The 18,797-nt window shown below is 38.1% G+C and overlaps 1 pseudogene; it reads left to right on the top strand.

The window, feature by feature from the left end:
- Positions 1-6,816, top strand: part of LOC102863841 — a 78,707-nt pseudogene extending 71,891 nt beyond the window's left edge.
- The last annotated feature ends 11,981 nt before the right edge of the window (positions 6,817-18,797 follow it).

The raw sequence follows: 18,797 nt of genomic DNA, 5'->3' as shown, positions 1-18,797 counted from the left end.
TATGTAATATAAAATATAGCATAAAAGTGAATGTTGGTATAAATAAACAATTATATTTTTTAAAGTTATATTGTTCAATAATGTCCACATTCTGTTGAATCATCATTTTTGGGGGGTAGAAATAAACATGGTTTTCTTTCAGTCAGTTGCTCAAGTTGTCTTTCAAATTTCTTGGTATAAACTGGTGAGCACGTCCAAGCCTACATTTTTTTGGTTGAAACATATTAATTGGTATTTTATCAATTCTTAGGACCTTATTTTTTGCCAGTGACTTCAGCGCCACTTGAGTGTCTTCCTTTATTGTCACTGATTCTTACTCATATGAAATAGTTCAGTACTGACCAATTTATGTCAGTACTATACCTGTGTATTCCTTTCATCTTACTTTGATCCTTCGGGTATCATTCAAAATTTTGCCCAGGATAGCATCCTTCCTATTGCAACTCAAGGATTTCATTTGCTCAGTTCCTTCAGCCTAAGAAGGAACTTCTATTTTGGTTTTCTAGTTCCAGCTTTTTGCACGTTTCATGGTAATATTTTGCATTGTCTGTCCTGAGCTACTCTTTGACATCTTCTGTGTATCTATTTTACTTCAGTTTTCCTTCCTTTTATTTTAGCCCCTATGCTCTGCTGACGAGCGGCAAGAAGCTGCGCTCCAGAGGAGAAGGATGAGCAATCTCCTCCCACGAGATTAACTGCCTCTGAAAACCTGCCAGATGGTCAGCTATGGGTCGGTTCCGACTCTACGGTACACAACAACCGAACAATATTCCAGTGCAATTTTCAGAGTCTCATCTGGCATCCAATTTGGTCTTATCTTTCCCCTCTGTTTGTGTGGTAACTTTTTGTTCTCTTCATGGATGATATCATTGATGTCATTCCATAACTCATCTGGTCTTCAGTTTTTTAGTATTCAATGTGTTAAATCTATTCTTAAGATGGATTTTAAATTCAGATGGGATAGATTCGAGGTCATATTTTGTGAGTTTGGGACTTGTTTTCATTTTCTTCAACTTCAATTGGAACTTGCATGTGAGTAATTGATGATCTCTTCCACAGTCAACCGCTGGCCTTCTTTTGGTTGCTGAAAGCTTCTCAAGGAAAGTGACACTGAAAAAAAAAATCAGTAAATACTAACAATTTCCTGTGTAAACTAGAGTGAAACCTGTGAGAGATGGAACTACACAGGACAATCTTGTTCTTCCATCACACCAATTTCCTGCCATTATTAAGGTACAATCTTGCCATTTTTCTCTAATTTCCTTCTTTGACAGGTTTCTTTCTTATCCAAGGTAAGAAACAATCTAACACATCATGTGAGAGTTTTAAAATAAGGAGACTGTTACTTAGACAACAATATCATCATCATGTGAGAAGGGATAAACTGGATTAAAGAGTGCTATATTATTTTAAAAAACTCAACTTCATTGTCATGGAGACAGACTCGATCTCTAGCCGACCACCAGTGGGTTTTCAGTCGCTGTAAATTGCACAGGAGGAAACTGCCCAGTTCCTTCTCTGGAGTCTCTGGTGGACTTGAATAGCCAGAAGGTACCCATTTTGAGTTAAAAGTACAATTTCTGGTGGACTATGGTTAAAATATTGAGTAACTTTAAACTTCTTTAAATATGAACAACAAACTCTCAAGAGAAAGCTAAAAGTATAGGAAATTTCAAATCCATCAAGAGAAAAAGAAACAAGGAAGGAAAAAACTATTAAGAAAATGTTAACATACACAGCCAGCATCCAGATATTGATTTCTAACTATCTTCCACCACCCCATCCCCCAGTAATAGAGTTATTGTACCAAAAATAATTGGATGACACAGAAGAATTTCAAGAAACAATATGTGATCAAGAGGCAATGGAGATGAAGGAGGAAGTTCAGGCTGCTCTTGAAGGATCTGGCAAGAAATAAAGCCCCGGGAATTGATGGAATACCGATTGACATATTTCAGCAAACAGATGCTGTCCTGGATATGCTCACCAAATTGTGACAAGAAATCTGGAGGACACTACTTGACCAATTGACTGGAAAAGATTTGTATTTATTCCCATTCCAAAGAAGGGTGACCTGACAGAATGTGGAAATTATTGAACAATATCACTATTATTACACACTAACAAAATCCTGCTGAAGATAATCCAAAAAGAACTGGAACAATACATTGACAGAGAACTACCAGAAAAACAAGCTGAATTTAGAAGAGATCGTGGCACTAGAGACATTATTTCCAATGTCAACAGGATCTTGGGTCAATTAGTATTTCTATTTCTAAATTTTAGAGAAAGCTTTGAACTGTCTTACTTGGTAGTTGCGCCATTTTACACTCCCACTAGCAATGAATAAGGGTTCCAATCTCTCCACAACCTTGCCAGCATTTGTTGTTTGGAAATTAGTTTTATTCCAAGTAAATTTTCACACAAGTCCTTACCATCAGTTACTACTAGGCTAGATACAGAAAGGTAGAAAAGAAAGTACCTTATGTTTGAGTGGAAAAGTGCTCTATTAAAGAGAACTCCACTAGTTAATTAATGTCTAGGTTTTCTTTAAACTGCACAGGTGTTAGTACAATCAGTAGGTGGACATTTAAATAGAAGATACAATTGGGTTTTACAATTAACAACTTTTCTTTGCCCATCACTACTCCATAAAGCACCTCAAAATTGCTCTGAAACTATATATACATTTTCTCTTTGAAATGTAACTCTTACTGACACTTAATTTTGGTGTGGGTGTCGCCTAAAATCAAAACCCATTTAACTGAAGCACTTTAGTAGTTTGAATGCCAATAGCACTGAAAAAAGCCTCAATTAACCTTACAATTCTCAATAAGGGCAAAGCACTTTTCTTAGTAACAATGAAGAATAGAGCAGTATGCTGCAATAGGGTCCTAAATAAAGATCAGTTAGCTCAGATGTAGAAAAAATGTACAAGATATGTGCTCCACTTCAGCCTGGCAAGTAAAATCCAACAAGCAAAGGAAAGGAGAGAGTTCTGGTAGCCCAGTGGGAAAGAATTGTGCTGCCAACCCAAAGGTAAGTTGTTTGAATCTACTAGCTGCTCCATGGGAGAAGGATGGGCAGTCTCCTCTCATATGATTTACTGCCTCTGAAAACCCCCTGGAGGTTCAGCCATGAGTCAGTTCTGAGTCAGAATTCAGTACGCAACAACAAAGTAAAGGACTTACATTTCTAAAATGTCTCTTTAACATCACTTTAAAAATTAATTTATATATGATGGTTCAATTTCTAAAATTTCATTTACTCATAACTTTCCAGAAAAGTAACTTGTGTTCAGTTGGTGATCTATTCATATTTGTTGACTGAATGGGATGAATGAATTAATCCATCAGATAAGAACTCTGGTGGCCAGACAATTAAGTGCTTGATATTCAGAAGTTAGAATCTCCCAGTCACTTCTCAGTAGAAAAGACTTGTTATCTGCTCTTTCAAAGGTTTCAGCTTAGAAACCCTTAGGGAACAGTTGTGCTTGGTCCTGTAGGGTCACTATGAACCAAAATGGACTCATCTGGATATAGCAACAGCAGGTAAGGAAAAGCTGGTCTGGATAAAACATTTTAATAATCAGGGAGACCAAACTTTATTTGACAAGAATTCATTTGGCATTATTTACATATAGGACTGCTATTTGTTTTAATCTGAATGATTAACAAGAAATATCTTGTTAAATCACTTATCTAATTCTATAGCAATACTTTGAACAGCCAAATTGTAGATGAGTAAATTGAGATACATGTCAGGTAAGCCTTTCTCATCAAATAATATGTTGAAATTGTTGAGAAAACAGCATGTTATCATTTGGGAGAATAATTAAACAGTGAATTAATGTTCACATTAAAACCTTTGAAACTTTGAAGATGGCTTTTATTACACACTTTCAGGCATCACTTGTGATCATTATATGCTGTCCAGTTTATAGCGACTCACAGCAACCATGTGAGTAATGAATCTGAGCCCTGCCTTCTTGTCGTTGTTGTTGTTAGGTTCCATACAGTTGAGTACAACTCATAGCGACCCTATTAACAACAGAACTGAACCCTTCATATGGCATCCTTGTAATTTCTGATACACTAGAACCCATTGCTGAAGTCACTGTGTCAGTCTATCTTGTTTGGGTCTTCTCTTTCAATGAACTTTCATATTTCTAAGCATGATGTCCTTTTCCGAGGAATAGCCTCGTCTAGCTACATGTCCAAAGTATGAGAGACAAAGTCCATAATTTTTTATTTCAGAAAGCACTTCAGCTGCACTTTTTAAAAGACATATCTGTTTGTTCTTTTGGCAGTCTGTGGGATATTCAGTATTCTTCTCCAGCACCATAACTGCAAGGCATCACTTATTTTTCTGTCATCCTTATTCACTGTCCAACTTTCTGATACATAGCAGCTGACTGAGAAGACCATAGCTTGGAACAGGCACACCTTAATGTTCAAATTGGCATCCTTGCTCTTCGAGGTCTCGGACCACGGACTTGCCCATCTCCTGATTTCCTGACAGCTGGTACCAGTTGTTGATTGTTGGTTAAGTGTTAATTCCAGCAAGAGGAAATCATTGGCAGCTTCAATCTTTTCTTCATCTATCATGATGTAGACTGTTGGCCCTTTTCTTGAGGTTGAGATGTAATCTATATAGTCCTTGATCTTTTATAGCAAGCTTAAATTGTCTATAAAATACTATTTTTAAAAATAATCCCTTTTTCTCTTCCAAACAAAACAAAAACTTTGCCCCCCACCCCCACCGCTTTATGTTTCCTAACCATCATATACTAAGGAAGACAAACATTACAAATGTAAGACACATTCCATACTCACATATCCAAGCACATTCTACAAGGAGATTCTGTTTATGTTTAACACGCATTTGGAGAAATTATTATTTTAGAAGGTATGGATCGGTATGAGAGGAAGACCCTCACCAAAATGGATTGACACAATGACTGTGTCAATGGACTCAAATATGTCAGCGATGATGAGGACGGCACAAGATAGGGCAGGGTTCAGAACCACTGGTCATAGGGTAACTATGGATCGTAGTCCACACAAAGGCACAAATCTACAGAGACCAGCAGCGTTTACATATTCCCGTTGTTCTGCATTTGACTTTGATAGACTTCTTTTTGCTAATGCTATGGGGGTGAAATGATGTCTCATTCTTTTAAATTCTTTTTATCTGATCACTACAGAGCATATTTTTACATGATAATGAGCTGCAAGGCTAAACCAAAGGCAGGTGGTTCAAATTCACAAGCTCCTCCTCAGGAGAAAGATGGGTGATCTTCCCAGGTGATTCACTGCCTCTTAAAGGGTCAGCTAGGTTTGACTCAAAACAATCTTAAGCATTGGGGGAGCTCTGGGGGCTGTCTGTAAGGATTTGTTCTGTTAGTCAAAGGCAACAACCCTCTGGTGGTTCGGGATCCACCAACGGCTGCCCGGGAAAAAGATGGGCAATCTCCTGACTTGCAATTTACTGCCTAGGAAAGCAGAAGGATCATCCATGAGTCTGTTTTGACTCGACAGCGATGAGAATGATTAGGCCAGGTGTCCCTTCTTCTATTAATAACCTATTTACTTGGTTCGTCACTTTTTTCGGTCAAGGCTGCCTGTAGACTGGAGGTTGAGCTTCCAACCCAAAGGCAGATGGTTGATATCCACCAGCACCATGAGAGAAAGATGAGTTATCTTCTCCCGTGTGATCTACAGCCTCTGAAACCCCACTGGAGGTGCTGTTGGTGTCGCTGAGCTATCCTGTGCCATCCTCATCACTTTGGCAACTCCTGCACCTTTCATAGACATGACCGACTGAACAAATGACCCTCCTTGGCACCCTCAAAGACCTTAATGGTTGGGTGACCCTGATCTCTACCACATCACAGTTCCTAGATATTGTACTGTCTGCTTCTCGAGATTAAGACTATCATTGTGCGGAAGCTGTTGGGGGATGAAACCAACTACATCTTCCCTCTGCAAGCTCTGTGCTGTCATTCCCACTTAGTGATTGGTTGTCCTCTGATGGCCAGTGGTTCCTGGGATGAAATGCTCTGCTTCTGAGATCTCACAACAGGCTCCACCACTCCCTTATTTTCAGGACATCAAAAAGATGTGCTGAGTGTGGTCTTCTCCTCTGACAACCGGCAGATTATCTCAGAATCCAGAGAAAAATCAACACGCTGTGGAATACGCTCTGGGTGTGTGCAAGTACACTCTCCAGAATAAGAGTTACTCCGAGTGGGTGCCTTCTGTCTGCTTCTCATTCAACAGCAACAACCCCATCATTGTTTCCTGTGACAGGGACAAGCTGGTCAAGGTGTGGACCCTGGCTAACCGCAAACTGAAAACCAGCCACATTGGCCACACAGGCAACCTGAACACTGTGACTGTCTCTCCAAGATGAATCCCTCTAAGCTTCTGGAGGCAAAGATGGCCAAGCCATGTGGTGGGACCTCAATGAAGGCAAGCACTTCTCTCCCCTAAGTGGTGGTGACATCATCAATGCCCCGTGCATCAGGCCCAAGCGCTACTGGTTCTGTGCTGCCACAGGCCCTGGTATCAAGATCTGGGACTTGGAGGGCAAAATTATTGCAGATGAAATGAAGCAAGAAGTCAGCAGCAACAGCAGCAGCAGCAGGAATGCTGAGCCACCCAGTGCACTCTTCTGGCCTGATCTGCTGATGCCCGGAATTGATTGACCAGTTATACAGATAACCTGGTACAAGTGTGGCAAATGGCCACTGGTACTACTAGAAATTCATGGCACAATTTTAGAAAGAAAAAGTCTGGCATTATGAGTTTTTAAAAAACCCAATGAAAAGGAAAATAATTGGATTTTCAAAATATGAAAATATACACAATTAGAGAGTTCCACTTATCTTGAGGATGTATATTAAGAGAATAGAGCAAAATTTCTCCAACAGTATCTTGGTAAAGCCCAGCAAAATGTTTCTCGTCTCTCAAGTTGGAACAAGACAAAGTAATAAGTTGATCTTAACTTCTGTGTGATATTATTAGGTAATGATGTGAAGTGACATGGTGATTTGGCTTCCTGGTTATGATTTAAGGTTTCTCTTACTTCCATCCATTTACAATGACTGGTATAATTCTCTTGTCAATGGCTTTTTGATACCTTTGCTCTTTAGTTCAAGTTCTCAGTCTCATGTTTTATTTACGGAATACTACTGGCTCCCATTTATGAAGCATTGATCGCTCTGGGTCACCAGGGACTTCACTTGCATTACTTCACTCGGTTCTCACAACATCCATGTGAAGTGTGAGATAATACTGGCTTGGCAGATGAGGGAACGGAATCTCAGCTCAGAGGCACAGGAAACTCGCCCAAACGCACATTATGGTTATTTTTGTTGCCACGACCAAGAAGCAGAAAGTGATGTGTCTTGTGCAACCTTAAGATCTTTAACCAAATACAAAACAAAATATCATTCTCTAGACTAGAGATTAATTATCTGGGAAGCACTTGCAGAGATGAAGTAGTAATTTGATTAAAGGGATTAAGGTTTTCTAAAAAGAAAACTATGGTTCCCAGGAAACCATAGGGAGGCCATACTCTTCATTAAAAGAACAAGTGGAGGGCGGGGCAGGTGGAGTGAGGATATTTTCCTCCACTTTGTTTCCCTGACCTCCACAAGCCTTCAGAGCAGTGGTTCTCTGAGCATCCACAGCACAGCAGCACCAGCATCTCCTAAGCACTTGTTAGAAGGGAAAATTCAAGGCCCCACTCTTGAGCTCCTGAATCAGAAATGAAATGGAGCTGCGATTTGTGTTTTAACAAGTCCTCCAAGGGATTCTAACACATGCTCAAGTTTGAAAACGCTTTAGGTTTTATTTTGTGAACTACTAGGAAAATGAATCAATACAACTAGTTCCAAGTGATATTTGCACAATTAAATCATAAGTTTACTTAATATTAAGCTTTTCTTTTTAACAGATTCAAAAAATATTAAGCCAATTCAGCAACATATACTTAGTACTAGTGCCAGATCCAAAGTCCTGGCATCCTAGATTTAAAATAGCAACCCAAGAACCCTTTGTTCTCTAGTATCAGAGTAGAACTATGTCTAGAGGGTTTTCAGTGGCTGACTTTTTAGAAATAGATTCTTAAGACTCTCTCTGGGTGCACTCGAACTTGCAATTTTCAAGTTAGCAAGTTGAGTGAATTAATCATTGGTACCAGCAGGAACTTAAAAAAATAATAACAAACACTTTTCAAGGAGTTCCTATACACTGGATGTTGTGTGAAGTATTTTATATTGTTTTTAGTTTGTTTGGTTTTCATAACAACTTTATGAGATATGTGATATTCTTAGCCCTCTTCTCCATGTACAGGCTGAAACATGCTAAGTAGCTTGCCTAGATCAAGTGACAAAATTGGTATTTGAGCCCAGAAACTATGAGTCCAGAGTCACTTTTCTAACTGCTAGACATCATTTAATTTAAAAAAACCCATTTTTAAAGAAATCTATTCAAGGGAGATTTTTCAACAAAAAAATAAATTAGTATGCTGAGTCATTTGAATTTTGTATGTAAAACCAAGACCCCCTGGGGGTGTCATTGCTTACTGGGTTGATAACAGACTAGTAGTAGTTGCAATTTCCTCTCACAAAAATTTACAGCCCTTTAAACCTGCTAGACTGTCACTTTGAGTTAAAATCAACTTGAGAGCATGGGTTTGTTGGTTTACAAGGAGAGTCAGTCAATGCATTAAAGGCAAAAATTAAAGTTCTTCAAAATATCTTTTCATAATACCCAAAGGGTCAGGCAAAATTTGGGTTAGTTCGTGGGCATTTGGAAATGATTTAAGACTTCAATGGCTTTGGGGATCTACTGATTTTAACTTTCTGTGCAGCTTTTTCTGAGACAATTTCTTTCCTAGCTTCAAATTATGCTACCATAATCATGCAGTAAACAGTGCATTATCTCCAAGTATCAGGGTACTGGGGTTTTTGCTTGTTTGTTTTCAAAATGAAGAACCACAGTAGAAAGAAAATCCCGTTAATTGATCAAATAGCCATATCACTTGTCATGGATCCTATAACTTCTATTCAAAGCATTTCATTATCATCATTTCAGGCCCTAACTGGATAATCTGGCTTATGGACTGTATGTCAATATTCATTTTTACTTTATAATTTTTTTTTCTAATTGAGTTGTGTTGGTTAGTTTTCAGTTATTCACATCTAAAATTTTAAACATTCAAAAAGTCCATACCACCCATTGATAGTCCCTGATCCTCTTTTTTCATGGTTTTAACTTTCCTGAAACAATATCACTTAGAGATACCGATGTGCCCCCACCCCCATGCCCATTGCCCATTGGATAACCTCAGGTTGAAATCCCAAGTTACTATGCCGTAATTAAAGCAGACTCCCATCTGCCTCAGAACTGGGAAACACTGCATTAATTACTGGGTAAGGTCAAAACCAAAGTGATTTGGTTGACCTTCTGACCCTACCCAAATACATCTGTGTTCCAGGACAGTAAATAATCTGATTGTTCACCCCTAGACATGCTTTTATAACCCACCCCACGTGATAGAAAAGTAAGGGAGTGCTGACAAAAATGGAAAATGTCCACAGGTCTGTCAAAGTGCTGTGACCATCCTCAGGTAGAATGGGTAAATATCCCTCTCTTCTCTTCTCTTTGTTTGATGCTGATGCCAATTGAGCCTCAGCCCACACTCACCAAAGCACATATTTTAAGTAAAGCATATTTGTTATACATTTGGCAAGTGTTGCTTTTTAGTGGACTTTATAGTAAGTTTGGACCTTTCAATCACAAGTAATACTATTAGAAATCAGTGTCTGTGTAAAGGAACTCACCTAGATCCATACAGTGACAAACCAACCAAATTTACAAAAGATAATAATTTTCTTGATCTTTTCTATTTTTTTAATAGTAACATTTAGTTGTGATATATTAACCAAATTTAGAAAGGCACAGAGGTGAATACTGAGAGTGATCTCTATTTAGCGTTACAAGACTAAGTTTCTGGATATTCCCCGCCCCCCTTAGGAACAGTATCACCAAGTTTCAACGTACATGTTGTGGTTATTTTAAAATGTTTAATCCTTTCTTAATGTCCAGGGACCAAAAGTTGAGGCACAAACTTACAGAGGTAGAAGAGGTATAAGTGTCTCCCTCTGCCCCAACCCATCGTATACTATCATTGTCCTCAGTGATTGTAAAAATGATCTAGTATAAAGAGAATCAGGCCCAGAGCCAAAATGGGATTATGTAGGATCCCCCTTCTATTTCAGTATCCTTGTCTAGTCTGCCTTTTTCAGCTCTAAAAAGGAATTTTTCTTGATCCAGTAGTCAGAGTTTGCAACTAGAATGCTAAACATTCAATAATATTCTTCTCTCTACTTTATGTGTAACTGTGACACTAACCCTTTATAATCCAATATATAGAGCAGAGAAAAATATCACTTTCCCTTTGTAATGTTTATTTGTGGGATTCTTCAATGAGAGTGTTGCCTTGCCGCTTGCCACCTGCAAGGACTATCATTTTCAACTCCAAGGCACAATGTACTTTGACAATGGTTCCCTGGAAAGGCCACCCAGAGGAAGCACTTCAGCAGCAGAGCTGAATGGAGTTGCTGCAGTTTGTGGAACAAAAGCATCAGGCAGCAGCATAAACAGTAAGAAGCACTTTAGACAGCAGCCTCTGCAACTCTAGTCACTAACCAAATCTCTGTAAATGTTCATTAACATTAATAAAATTTAAAAAAATAGTGTTGATTGTGGACCCAAGCAAACTAAAGCTGTTAACAATCTCAATCTCTTCACCATCTATCATGATGCTGCCCATCAGCCTAGAAGTGAGAGAGAATCTTTGTTTTCTTGATATGGAGCCTCAGACACCTAGAAGAGTAAAAATAAGTGGGACATCACATTTCCCCTGGTTCAATCTGGGCACACAAATGTAGTCATTCCCACATGCTCTTGTGTGAGTGCTTGTACACACACACTCTACAAATCTTAATATCCACTTTTGGAAGATGAAGGATGACAGCAAATGTGATTGTCCATGTGCAGAATCCAACTGCTGTGTCAAGGGACTCTCCCATCTGCAAACTGACAGGCCAATGTTGCTTAAGGGAAGGACTTCTTTCAGATCTTTTATCAAAATTTAACTTATTGCAAAATACCTCTTGAGGGTTTATTTTTCAAATATATTTACGTGTAGCGATATTAGAAAAATAATTGCCAAAATAATATTCCCATGGAGATAAAGAAAAACAAAGCAAATCTCTCATATGAAGTTGATTTTTTTAGATCTGTCTTTCCAACTCAATAGAATGAAGATTATTTTTATGTTTAGAACTGAGGTTTTCCTCTGCATTTAGAAATATCCTATCTCATTATTTGCATGGAACCAAGGAAATTCACTAATGAGCAAATTGTTAGATTTAGACCTCAGCATACACTCTGGTTAAAAGCATAATTAAAGTTAATATTGAGGAGAAAATGTCATCTTCATTGGTCTTTATTTAAAAGTTTAACTCAAGTAACTAAAATACATCCTATGAAACTTTCAAGCTAATATTTCAATTCATGCTGGCAATATTTTATTATTAAAAAGTAATTTATTTGGCATTTATCATACAAAAAAGTTAATTTGTAATGAATCATAAAAAGCTAATAAAAATTCTGTGACCTCGAATTAGGCAGAGAACTCTTAGAATTATCAAAAGAAAAAGTAAGTAAATAAAGCTTCATTATATTTAAAAACTTCTACTCTTTCATTCGAGCTCCAGTAGCTTAGTGCCTTACTTGTATTATTCACCAAAGGTCAACAGTTCAAATTCACCAGTTTCTCTTTGGAAGAAGGATGGGAAGCCTCCTTTCTATTAGGAGCCAGAACACACTCCATGGCCAAAGAGTTACTTTAAATAGCAAAGACCTGAAAAGCAAATCATAGACTGGGGAAAAACATCTGCAAACCACTATCTTATAAAGAATTTTAAGACTATATAAAGAATTTGTTCCATTAATAATTGAAAACAGATTCCTTAATCAAAAATCAAACAGACATGGTATGAATCAAACAGAGGGAAGATATGAATTAAAGAAAAAATTAACCAGGGATAAAATGTGGATGACAGATGAACATATGAAAATATCCTCTACAAAAGGAGTAAGTGAATGAAATATCACACTTGATTATTGGAATAATTCAGAGAAAATCTAAGTCCCACACAATGCCAAGTATTTGTGAGAAAGTCTAGAAACAATCCCTCTTGCATAGTTGATGATAATCACCAAAAACTGAAAAAAAGCCTTAAATCTCTTTCAATGGATGAGTAAACAAACAGTTGTATAATGGAATACTATTTTGCGAAAATGAATGAATTATTGATGCAACAAATGGATGGTTTTCTAATGTATTTTAATACATTGAAGCCAAACTAAAAAGTATTTATATTATTCCACTTACTAGACATCCTGAAGAAAATAAAACCATAGAAATAAAAGAAGAAAAAAAGATCAATGATGCCAAAGCAAGGCTGAGTTTACAGAATGAAGTTGGCTGAAACAAGGCACTAACAGGACCTTTTTGTGTAATCTTGATAATGTTAATAGTTGCATAGTTCCATTTGTCAAAATTCATAGAATTGCTCTTTAAGAGAAATTAATTTTTCCATATTTAAATAACAACTAAAAAAGTACTTTTAATTCCTACTTCATGACATATTAGTAATAAGTTTAAATTCTTTAAAGATTAAATTAAATTAGGGGAACTCTAGTGGCCTAGTGGCAAGAAGCTGTGCTGCAATCCCAAAGGTGTGCAGTTCGAATCCACCAGCTGCTCTACTGGAGAAGGTACAATCTCCTCCTGTACCAGTTGGATCTGGTTTGATAGTACACACACACAAAAAAAATTAAAAGAAAAACAATTTTTTAACAAACATCAAATATTTTTAAAATATCAAATTTTTTTAAAAATCAACAAAATGTTTAGTAGCCAATACCAGGGAATATCTTTATGATTTTGCAGTGGGGAAGAACTTTTTATGTAAAACAAAACATCAAAAATAATGAGCAAATTTGGTCATATCTGTTCACCAAAATATAGGAGAAAGAGTGGAATTTTAAGAGCCATTTAAGTATCAAATGATAAGATATTTGCATGTCTTTAGGCACCCAAAGTCGACTACAACTCATAGCAACCCTATGAACAACGGATTGGAGTCTTGCCCTGTCCTGTGCCATCCTTATGATGGTCCCTAACCTGCTCAAACTCATTGTTACAGTCACTGTGTCAATCCACCTCCTTGAAGGCCTGCTTCTCTTTCACTTTCTTTCTCAGCATGATGCTTTTTTCCAAGGACTGGTTCCTTCTGACAAGATGCCCAACGTATATGAGACAGAATTTCAGCATCCTTGCCTCTAAGGAGTGCCTTAGAGATGACAAGACAGATGAGTGTTCTGAATATATATAACTAAATACTATGAAAGAATAAAACAGACAAATCAAAGAGAAACATGGGCAAATATCAAAGCCAATTCGAATGCATGAATTTGAATGCATGTGATGTTGAGTAAGCAATAAAATATTTTTTTTAAATCCCTAAAATCTAATTTCATTTATATGAAATTCCAAAACAAACAGCATGAACAATTATATGTTTGGACATATGTATACTCATGATTAAACAAAAAAGAAAGGAGGAAAAAATTAACAATTCAGTACACTGGTTAGACTTACAGAGAAGGAAAATTTATATGTCATTGTCTGGTTTTTAACCTGTTAACAGCTGTCCTTATCTTTATTTTATTGTTATAAATATGTTATTGTTGTTGTTGTTGTGTGTTGTCAAGTTGGAATTGACCCATAGCTGACCATCCAGAGTGTTTCCAGAGGCTGAAATAGCATGGGAGAAGATTATCTGTCCTTCTCCTGTGGAGCAGCTGGTGGATTCTAGCCACATGCCTTTGTGTTTGCAGCCAAAACAGACACATGTATTTTATATACACTCTGTGTTATCTCAGACTCAAAAGCTCATTGCCATCAAGTCAAAATGGACTCAAAGATAGGCAACCTTTCTCACATGATTTATGGGGTCTAGTAACCCAGGTTGCCTATCTTCGTCCCTCATGGCTGTTGGTGAATACAAACCACTGAAGAGGCACTGTCGTTGAGCTGCCCGCACAATTTCCCCCACCTATACCACCAGAGCTTCCAATGTGTTAGTATAAGGCCTATAAAAAGTAGGTGGTAAATGTTAACAACTGCAAGAGATTTATTGGGCAAATACCTGTAAAGGGAACTAGGGAGAGAAACAAAGAAGGTGGAAGAAACTTTTGGCCACCGTGCAGGTAAAATACTTGTGAACAAGAAGGGGCCAGAAGCAGGAATGGGAAGGAAGTTCTTCAGGCTGCAGTGTGATCGTAAGAATTTTCATCCAGGACAATGAGGGATTCTTAAACCAATGCAGCCATTATGGGTACTTTTTAAGGGACAAGATAGGCTTAGTATTCATGATGTGCTCTGTCAATGTTTGGGGTTAGCATGAGTTGGGTTATGCTTTCAGAAGCTAAGTGGGACATCATTCAAAAACAAGCCTCCCAGGAGGAGATATAAGAAGTATATTTTTGTGCACAACAACACAGTTATACCTTAAGAATTTAGTTTTGTGATATCCAACTTGTATCCATGCACAAAGAAGGATTTGTATTTATTGTAACTTAGAAAAAATAGATGCTATTTTCTTCTCCCCGAAAAAAGTGCATTTTCATACACACCACAACTGCACAATTTAAAATATTTATTATCATTAAAATGGGCAGTAGATGTAAAAACAAACAAACAAAAAAACACTCCAAAAAGAAATACAAATGTCCTTTCAACATGTGAAAAGATGTTCAACATTACTCAAACTAAGACAATTCATTTTCTTTCTGAAAATTCATGAAAGGCTCCTTGCAGATACAGCTGATTGCAAGTGTGAGACAGGAAAAATACAAGGAATGTCTAAGGCATGTGGGCTTGCATAGAAAGATAGAAACAGCCCAAATGTCCATCTATAATTGAATGGATTGAGAGTTGAGGAACATTCACACAATGGAATACTATGCAGCACTCAGGAGCAATGATTTTGAAAAATAATACCTAACTTGGGAGAGACTGGAGAGCATTATACTGCATGACCTAACTCATAAGACCATTACAGTAAAAATAGGAGGATAACTAGTAAACCATGTATGAGGACCCTACAGGGAAAGAAGTGGGAACAGAAGGATGAGGATGAGTAGGGGGAAAAAACCACAGGGTTGCGCAGTTTGGTGGATGAAGGGAAGGGGTGAAGGAAATGGGAAAGATAGTGCAGGGACCTGAAAAAAATGGATAATAATGGACAAGGTCTAATGGTGATTGACTTTGTACAACATATGTTTCATTGATTATGCAAAGGCGTTTTGACTGTGTGGATTATAATAAACTGTGGCTGACTCTGAGAAGAATGGGAATCCCAGAACATTTGATTGTGCTAATGCGAAACCTATACTTGGACCAGGAGGCAGTAGTCAGAACAGAGCAGGGTAACACTGCATGGTTCAAAATTGGGAAGGGTGTACGCCAGGGATGTGTCCTGTCTCCATACCTAGTCAACATGTATGCAGAGCAGATTATCTGAGAGGGTGGGCTCTATGAGGAGAATTGTGGCATCAGGATTGGTGGAAGATCTATTAACAATCTGCGTTATGCAGATGACACAACCCTGCTTGCTGAAACTGAGGAGGACCTCATGCACTTGCTTCGGAGGGTCAAGGACTGCAGCCTTCAGTATGGACTGAGGCTCAATGTCAAGAAGACAAAGTTCTCACCACTGGACCAATCGGCAGCATCAGGATGGATGACGAAGAGATTGAGATTGTTCACAGCTTCAGTTTGCTTGGCTCCACAGTCAACACTCTTGGCACCAGCAGTCAGGAAATCAAAAAGCGTATTGCAATGGGAAAGTCTGCTGTTAGGGATCTCTCCAAAGTACTGAAGAACAATGGTGTCTCTCTGGAGACTAAGGTGCATCTGATATTGGCCATGGTCTTTGTGGTCACTTGTTATGCATCAGAGATTTGGACAATGACTAAGGACGATAGAAGGAGAATTGATGCCTTTGAGCTGTGATGCTGGAGAAGAGTATTGAATGTACCATGGACTGCCAAGAAAACAAACAGATTCATCCTGGAGAGGATTAAACCAAGCAACTCCTTGGAGGCAAGGATTCTGGGGCTTCGTCTGACATACTTTGGACATGTTGCCAGGAGGCACGGGTCCTTGGAGAGGGATGTCATGCTTGGGAGGGTGGAGGGACGGCTCAGGAGGGGAAGACCCTCTATGAGATGGATTGATTCGGTGACTGGGGTAATCGGGATGGGTGTGTCGGAGGCAGTGCGATTGGCACAGGATAGAGCAGGGTTTAGGGCTGTTGTGCATAGGGTCGCTATGAGTCGCAAATGACTCGACGGCACATAACAACAACAACAACAAAAACAACAATGCATAGGAATGATTCTACCAAATACAATATGAATGAAGAATAGTTTGAAGCATAGTACATGAACCTTTAAAGTAAACCAATACGAAATAAAATTTAAAAAATTTTAAAACCCAAAACACTAATGGTATAAAAAAATATGGAAACTGGTTTGATGAAAGCTTCACTTTGCCAAAGTTGGAGCAATTTGGATGTCAAAACACATAATGACTATGATTGCAACATTTCTACCTTGCAATACGATAAAAATTCCTACAGCTAAATTCCGAAAACAAAGAATAAATGAAGAAAGGAAAAAGTCTTGTTATAAAATATTGCCATCTAATAAATGTAGGAGCAATGATGGAAAAATCACCCTAGGTAACAACTGATGCAGGTAGCAACCAGTAGTTATTAAAACTAATAAGCCCAAAGTTAAAGTCTCACTAGGTAGGCACATGAGTGTCAGTCACAGTAAAAAGACCCAGTATCCTGTTTCCCAGCGAGCAAGGTAAATACAAGCTTCTATCTGCAGTCAACAGTTTTACATGATTTTCACCAGTCTGTAGGAAGTTAGTTGTGCTGTTAACTCAAAGGCCACAGCTCTGTCAATTGAACCATTAACAGTTCTACAGGAAAAAGATGGATGAGCTTCTCCCATGCAGTCAAGGAGCAGATACCACATGAGGGTGGCCAAGTGTGGCTTCTATCTGCTTCTTATAGAGTAATTGTCCTCATCAATAGTATTCATAGTACCAAAGAAATAGCTACATAGTCAGACATGTCACCTTTCATGCTCCTGCTCCTATGTCTATGAAATCATTGAGTCCAATGTTCATTGTAAATTGACTCAAAGAATTTACTCACAGTTGTGGGGTTTATTAGAGAAATAGGGGTGGGGTGGGGGAGACAAAGGATATCACACAGTAAAAGTCCAGATTTAGTGAGCGGTAGCTTCAAGCAAGACTAACAGCAAGACACAATTTCTCAGTTACTCCACACTTTCTCAAATTGTCAATTCCTTAATTGGCAGCTTCTCTGGCTGCACCCTCACCAAGACATATCATTTTGTTCTCTTGACTGTCCACGTGATGTTCAGTGCTCTTCTCCAACACCACAGCTCAAAGGCATCAATTCTTTTTCTTCACCTTTATTCATTGTCCAGGTCTCAGATGCATAGCTAGTAATCAGAAAGACTATGGACTGAATCAGACGCACCTTAGTCATCAAACTGACATCACTATTCCTCAGTAATTTGGAAAGATTCCTAAATGCAGATTTTCCCAGTGCAATGCATTTCCTTATTTCCTGACTGCTTGTACCAAGGGTGTTAATTGTAGATCCAAGCAAGATGAAGCTGTTGACAGTTTCAATCTCCTTTCCATCCATCACAACACTGTCTATTGGTCCAGTGCTAAAATTTTTTTTTTTATATTGAGACTGAATCCATACTGAAGGCTGCATTCCTTGATGTTCTGCAACAAGTACTTCAAATCCTCCTCACTTTCAGCAAGTAAGGTTGTGCCATCTACATAACAGAGGTTATTGATGAGTCTCCTTCCATTCCTGATGCCACATTCCTCTCCATAGAGTCCAGCTTCTTGGATCATTTGTTTAGCATACATATTGAACAGTTATGGAGATTGAATACACCCCTTCTCAATTCCAAACCATGCAGTGCTCCCCTGCTCCATTCCCACAAGCGCCTCCTGATCCAGGTATAGGGTCCTTATGAGCACAATCAAGTGCTCTGGGATTCTCATTCTTCTCAATGGAGTCTTTAGCTTGGTGTAGATGGGTCCTGGTGGGTAAATGTTTGTGGTTTGCTTGAAAGCATGGGTAAATGGTTTGGACGTTTCTAATTGTGTTAGTCTCAACAGTATAGAACAATGTAGAAGGATTTAAGCCAATTAAAGGAATTTGAATGTTGTGATGCTGTTGTTATGTACTATGAACTAAAAAATGATTCATAGCTGACCCTCCAGTAGATTTTCACCAGCAGCAAATCATATCCAAGGAGATTGCCTTGTTTTCTCCCATGGAGCATCTAGTGGATCCAAAACCTCATTCCTTGAAATTGTGGTGCAACTCGTTACCACTGAGCCACCAGAGGACCTTATTAAATCTTTATGGGATTATTGTTAATGTTCTTAATTTTAAAAAGGGCATTTTTAGTACATACAAGAATGATATAATATTTCTATTCTATTCTATTCTATTCTATTCTATTCTATTCTATTCTATTCTATTCTATTCTATTCTATTCTATTCTATTCTATTCTAT

Source organism: Elephantulus edwardii, unplaced genomic scaffold (genome assembly GCF_000299155.1).
Source record: "Elephantulus edwardii isolate Elephantulus edwardi_28Jun2011 unplaced genomic scaffold, EleEdw1.0 scaffold00182, whole genome shotgun sequence".
NCBI lineage: Eukaryota > Metazoa > Chordata > Mammalia > Macroscelidea > Macroscelididae > Elephantulus > Elephantulus edwardii.
This window is presented reverse-complemented; position numbering and strand designations above follow the sequence as displayed.